This window comes from Coffea eugenioides, chromosome 3, assembly GCF_003713205.1.
Source record: "Coffea eugenioides isolate CCC68of chromosome 3, Ceug_1.0, whole genome shotgun sequence".
Lineage (NCBI taxonomy): Eukaryota > Viridiplantae > Streptophyta > Magnoliopsida > Gentianales > Rubiaceae > Coffea > Coffea eugenioides.
Window position 1 is genome coordinate 22,908,326 of NC_040037.1, and position 7,264 is coordinate 22,915,589.

The following is a 7,264-nucleotide window of genomic DNA, read 5'->3' on the forward strand; positions in this document are numbered from 1 at the left end:
AGGAGAAAATCAAGGAATAATTAAGAGACCAAAAAGCAATGTCTTCTGAATTATAATTCCTAATTCGGATCCAAACCAAAGACTTCTCCTAGAAAATCAACAAATAAGCCTTTCAAGATACATCATTATTATTCTTCTTTTTAGGCCTTTCATTTTATTAGTTGATTTAAAAATGAATAAGTTGTACTTTAATTACTAGTAATTTATTATATTCAATTAATTAACACATGCATTTTCTTTATAATATGCCTTTACGAGTTAATTTGCATAACAATTTATTCTTTTGAAAATATGAGTACTCACCAAAGACAATTGTAAATATTATTTATTAATGCCAAAATTGAAGATTACTTGAAAAAATTGTTTAGAATAACACTATAGTATTTTTTTGTGTGATGTGTGTGAATTAAAAAGGTGAAATGTTGAGACTCTAGAAATTAGAGATCTTGACTTGTAATCTCCCTGTCCCCACTTGACTTTTTAAATCTCACTTCTCTCATGCTAGAAAAATTTTAAAAAATAATAATTTAAAAAATGGTTAAAAAATATATTTATTACATGAGTAAAATAATGTTTGAAAAATATTTGGTATCCAAGTAATATGTGTAGAAATATTTTAGCACACAAATTTTGCCCTCCCTAGGCCAGGGTCCTAGTTTCGCCACTAGCTACTGCGCTGGCTTTTAATTTACTGTAGATGCAGAAATTTGAACCCCTAACATGCAACCAAACTGCACTTTAAGTTTTACCTAGTGGCCAACTACCCTAAGGTGAGTTGGTTCTTTTTTTTTTCTTTTTTCTTGATACGATAGATTATCCTACACTAAGGAGGAGGGAGAGGACCTGATGAGATCCCAAGGTAACTCAAGGAGGATTGAACCACTACTGGATCAGACGTGTGCCCTACACACTCGCCTGAATATTTTTGAATAGAGCCACTTTAATGTGGTAAATTGGTGGAAGGCAAAGTTCGTTAAGGCGCGTTGGTTCACAAAAACAGAAGAAACATTTTATATACTTTGGTGGTAATCTTTGCCTGATCCTTTGATAAACATGTCTTGCCAAAAGTCATATTTGCAAGCTAATGCTACGTTGCCCGTCCAAAGTAGCAAGAATTCTTAATTCAGCCCTCCAAGCTCCAAAGTTCTGTAATTTAGGGCCATAATCAAATTGCAACCATTATCCATTTGCTGACTAGTCGATTGGAGTCTTTATTCTTGAATGCATGTTTGAAACGATTACAATGATATTACACAGACACCAAAAAGTAAAGTGACAGGTATTTAAGTCATGAATATGCCATCATTTTTTGTATCTTGATGATCAATTGTCCAACAAAACCAAATCCAAAACTAATTAGATTAGAACCCCCTGCCTATTAATTCTGTAACAAAACAAGTCATAGCCCACCAAATTTACTAACCAGATAATGTTTGTGAACTGTTTCCAACATGCTTCTTCGTTCTCAACTATCTGTTGGCTTTGGGAAGTGGGAACCCCTCTAGACGTTTTTCACGGACACTGACGCAAGGAAATTACAGGGTTGGGGGTGTCAAACTTTAAAAAAATGATCCTTTGGAGAAATTAATTTATTCTAGTTATATCTCTATTTGTTTCCTTAAAGTCCTTGGGAAGGAGAGGTGGGTTGGGTGATACGAGGGGAGGGAGTGTAAGCGAGAAGTTTAGGATTCGAGCCCTCCCGTTTAAAACAAGAAAAAAAGCCACTATCGTTGCATTTTAAACCTTTAATCAGCATTACAACTTGGTAGTATGTGCCATATCGTCTAGAATATGTACAATATTAGAATTCTGTTTATTAATTCATGATAATGCATAAATATATTCGTAGAGAAACTAACAAAAAACTAATCTATTGTGGTTTCATTATTCCTCGTTCCTATACCAGACTCCCCTCGAAGACCGCATTTTGCAGAGGTGGATGCACTGTAAAATTGGAAAAAGAAGCTGTAAACTTGTCTTCTTTGTGATATATGTGGCTGTCTAAAACCTTGTACAAGCTCTAGTGTTATATATTTAATTAGAGGTGCACTCGAACCGACTCGAGTTCGATTAGTGTCATGCTCGAGATTGAACTTGATCATTGTTAGTGTTATTTGAGTTCAAACTCAAACTCGATCGAGTAATGAATTTTAAACTCAAATTCGACTTGAGCAAGTTGTATAAGAATTTAAACTCGATTCGATTGAGTTCGAAGATTCTTGGGAGCCACTCGAACTCGAACTTGATTTTTTAGTGGTGAATTTCACAACTTCCATACTTATAAGTGTAATTTCACACACACACACATATAATAAACTAGTCGAGCACTCGAGCCTCCCTTCTCGAAGGTTTGTGCTCAACTCGATTTGACAAAACGAGCTACTCGAGTTTGAGTTGAGCCATTGGCCGTACTGCTCCGAGCAACTTGAATCTCTAGCAACCTACCTATGATTGAGACAAATTGAGGGATTGTGATTCTATGGGGACAAAAACTTAAAAGGATAAGGCTACGTGAACCGTATGAAAAAGTCTTTTGTAGCTGCTGTTTTATGGGCCCCCATATATCATAAATTAAATTAGACTTGAAAGACTGGCATGGGTCACCTACTCTTTTCTGTGGCGTCCTTTTGTCACACCATATTAGACGCTTGTAGACTGAAGGAATCTGTCCTAATTTCTTATTCTGGAGTCTTGTGCTTGAAAGAGAGTTAACTGAAAGCTTTTGACGTTAGCTCAAATCGTCATGAAACAAAAATTGTAATGTCACTTCTCTTATGAAGTTATTGGGGATTTTGTATTCTTAATTTCTTAGTTCACATATATTTGGCTATTAGATGTAAAAGCATGGGGTTGAGGGTAAAAAAAAAAAAAGAGCTCCATCAGCCTGTTTGTGTTCATGATAATTGGGAGATTTGGGATCAAATTGGTGATGGCATTGAGGTATAAGATCTATTAAATAACTTGGACCGATTGTTTTAGAAGTATTATCTGCTGTAATACCTCAGTTGATAAAACTTGGACATTTCACCTAGAAAGACGCACGGATGCAATTCACTGGCTAGATTTCAGCTTAATTTCCAAAGATGATACACCGTCTAAATGGATAAATTAAGCGGTCCATTTAGTGAAAGGCTCCGACGACTTTCATGGCGTTCGCGGATGGCTAACTTTTCTAAATCCGAATTTGGCACTTTCAACTGAGTGAAACTTGTGAGGCGTCTACTAAAATGAAGGTAGCAATAATTGCTAAAGTGGGGCTGGAATCATTCTATTTTTCATTGGTTACTTGGATCTGACAGTTGAGATTGGAAAGGAAATGGAGCAGGGAGAGAGAGAGAGAGAGAGAGATGTGGGGGACGGCGATATTTTGGTGGTAGTCTTTGGCTAATTGGTATTCCTATGATAAACTCGGTCTGGCCAAAAGTCATTGTTGCAAGCTAATGCTACAGTGCCGCCCAAAGCAGCAAGAACTCCCAATTAAGTCCTACAAGCTCAAAAATTCTGTCATTTGGGGCCATAATCAAATTGCATCCATCATCTATTTGCTGACTAGTCAATAAGAGTCTTTATTCTTGAATGCATGTTTGAAAGGAGTACAGGGATATTATACAGATATTAAACAGACACCAAAATGTTAAGTGATAAGTTTTAAGTGAATAGTAGTATTTTGACTGTGGTGCTACGCACGCGGTCATATCGAAGATGATGATGATGATAATAAATGAATTATTTATAATATTTACATGAAAAAAAATTAAAAACATAAAAGAGTACTATTCGAGTATCTAATTTATATTGCATTTATGTATCTTAATTAAAACCTTAAAGTATGCTAAAAAAGTGGAAAAAGATAAAAATAAATGAATTAAAAGGTACACCAAACACAACATTACTACCACTCTATCCTATATTCTCCACATTTGCGTCACTTCCCTCCCTCTCCCTCTTCAGAGCCCTCTCTCCTCGATACTTTCTCTATTCTCTCCTACCCTTTTCCTCACCTTCTTAACCCAATTTTCTCCACATCCTTTTCCCATTTCCCCAAATCCTACTTTCTCGTTACTTTACCTTACTCCCCAATTACCCTATCTCTTACCCAATTTTGTAGCCCACTTGTCTCTTATCCTACTATTATGTCCTTATATTTAGAGTTGTAAATGGTCTATTTACTTGGCTCGTTCATCAATAAATGAATTGCATCAGGTCAGGGGCTCAAACCTCTGCACTTGTAGTAAAATTCAAAAGGTGTGCAGTAGTGCACTGTTTTGATCTAGAGGTGGGATCTTGTTCCTCTAGCCAACCCATTAGCTACTTTTGGACTTTCACCTATTATAGGTTAGAGTAGAAGTAGAAGTAAGAGTTGCTAATTGACAAAAAAAGTATATAATTTAACCGAATTCAAACGGGTGACCCAATTAAATCCATTAATGTTAGTGGGTATTAAATTGACAGATTTGGATCACATATTTTGACCTAATTAAATTAGACATAAATCCAATCTCAATCTAGTAAATCTAATTCACTCCAATAATTATATTCTAATATTTACAAAAATTTTATCATTTTTCCCCTTCTTTAATTTTTAATTTCATCCTACTTCCTTCCTTCCTTTCATAAAAGTCTAATAAATTTCGTGAGTGTTAATTGATTTTTTGCATTAATACCTAAATTATTTTTAGATTCTTGTAAAGTGGCAAAATTTGAACTCACTATGATCACCATTTTAGGTTCCTCTCTACAAATTTTTATGTTTTTTTTTCTCTTCCTTGGGGTAAAAATTGATTTACTAACTTGATATGCTGCTATTTCTTTATGACAATAATATATTATTTTGTTGCTCAACAAAATGTGGAAGAAAAAAAAAATTTAGTAGTGGGCCATGAATAGATAATTGGATAATCCAAACGCATCTAAAACTATATTCATTGATGACTCATCTATTTTGAACCATTAACTAAATAGGTATATATATAGGTTAACCCAATTATAACTTGTCCAATATAAAAAAAAACAAAATTATAACTTGTCCAAACTCACATGAATCATCCAGTTTGGTAGCTCTTCCCCAAGCTCTATCCTCCCTAACCCTATAGTCCTATATTTCCACTCCTTTCACTATTTAGAATTTGTTACCCCACTTTTTAAATGTTTCTGGGCATATAAAAAGGTAGAATTATCTTTCCACTACTTTCACGACCTAGGGATTTGTTGCCTCATTTTTTAATTATTTTTCATCAAATAAAAAGGTAGAATTGCAATCATCGAGAAAAAGTAAGCTTTTGGGTATAAGTTTGGTGAAATACTACCTCTTCATCAAAATTTTGCTAATATACCACCAAAAACAACCATCTAAATACATCTTTATTTATTTAGAATTCATACATAAATTTTCTCTTATATGCACTTTTTGATGTACATGTGCTATATGAAAAATCATCTAAATACTTGCAAGATATTAATATTGAGTTTATTTTGAGTAAAAATAAATTGTCATAACTATTATTTACATACACCAAATTTAATGTTAGAGTATAAATTTCAATGTTTGTTATTCTTGGTTTTGATGATCACAAAGTATTTTGAAATGTATCTAACCTTCTTCGATTATAAGTGTCTTTACATATCAAAGAATCAGGTATGAATAGGTCATGAAATGCATTTCAACCAAAAGAAGAGCAAAAAACAGGGAACTCAGTCGGACGGCGGAAAGAAGCTGCTCGGACGTCCGAAAGGATAAAGAGCATCAAGAAGGAAGCTCTGTCGGACGCTCGTGAGAAGCCAGTCGGACGTCCGGAAGAGATCGGAACGACTTGCCATCGGTACGCCTCAATCAACCGCATCGGACGTCCTGAAAAATTCCAAGCTTCTAACTTCGCCAACTCGTCTGCCTACGATCGACGCTGCGGTGGTGGACGATCATATACGCATCGGACGTCCGAACTGTCAAACTTGGATTGCCATCGGACGATGGTTCGGGACGATGATTGATCGTCGGACGTTTCCGAACAGCCCCACGGCTAGTTGAACCTCTTCAGCTGAACTTCTATCCGTTGGAAGGCAGTTGAATGATAGCCCATTTCTGGTTCCTTTAAAATCAAACTGGTCTGAACGAAGTAGATACAGTAGACGAAACTTCTTGCACACTTTGTTTACAAGAATCTAGTTGAGATAGTTTTAGCTAGAAAATAGTCTCCAAAGCGATTTGTAAAGTGGTTGTAATTTCTCGCTGACGCTTTTCTTTTGTGAGTGAAAAGGATCTTTAGTGTTAGCTCTGTTGCAGGGTTTTCTGAGTGATTGTAAAACTTCTGGTCTTGACTAAGTGGGCTTAGGGCCAGGAGGAAGTGTCCCTCCATTGTACATCTTAGCCTTGATCGACTTTCATCCAAAGAGAACAGTTGGCTCATTCCTTGTCTGTCTGGTCTTCAAGTTTCGGCGTAACACATGCTAGGTAGACAACTTGGTTCTGTTTCGTCCATTTCATTACATTTCTGTTTTATATAAAACCTTCACTTGCATTACTCATCAATACCTTGCCTTACTCGCCGATTAACTCATTTGCCTCATTTGTCTTTACTAGATCTACTTTGGCATTTGAAATCATTACTAAAAAGGAAGCCGGCCTAAAATATTTCATTAACGAAAAAGTGCACCATAACTTGGTTAAGTATTGTTAGACTCCAGAACCCAATTATCACCCCCCCCTCTTGGTTGTCTGTCGGGCACTAACAACTTGGCTATCAGAGCTTGGTCTCCTTGAGATTAAGCTCTAACGGCTTGGAGTAAAGATGACAACCAGTCATGCTATGTTTGTTGAGGGGCAATCTGTTACTAGGCCTCCCATGTTCAGTGGCTCTAACTATGTTAGCTGGAAAGAACGAATGATTATCTTTTTACAATCTATTGATATTGAACTATGGTTTATTGTCAGTGAAGGACCGCATGAAGCTAACTTTCTTGATGCAGATACAGGGTTGCTTCGGCCAAAAATGAGAGCTGAAATGAATGCTCAAGATAGAACTAACCTTACATTGAATGCCAAGGCAATGAATGTTCTTTATAGTGCCTTAGATTCAAATGAATCAATTAGAGTGAAAGGCTGTAAATCAGCCAAAGAAATGTGGGATAAGTTAAGAGAAATCCATGAGGGTGGTGACAATGTGAGAGAACAGAGAAAGGCCATCTTGGTCACAAAGTATGAATCTTTTAAGATTGAACCTCTTGAGGATATTGACAAAATGTTTTGCAGGTTCACTAACTTGATCAA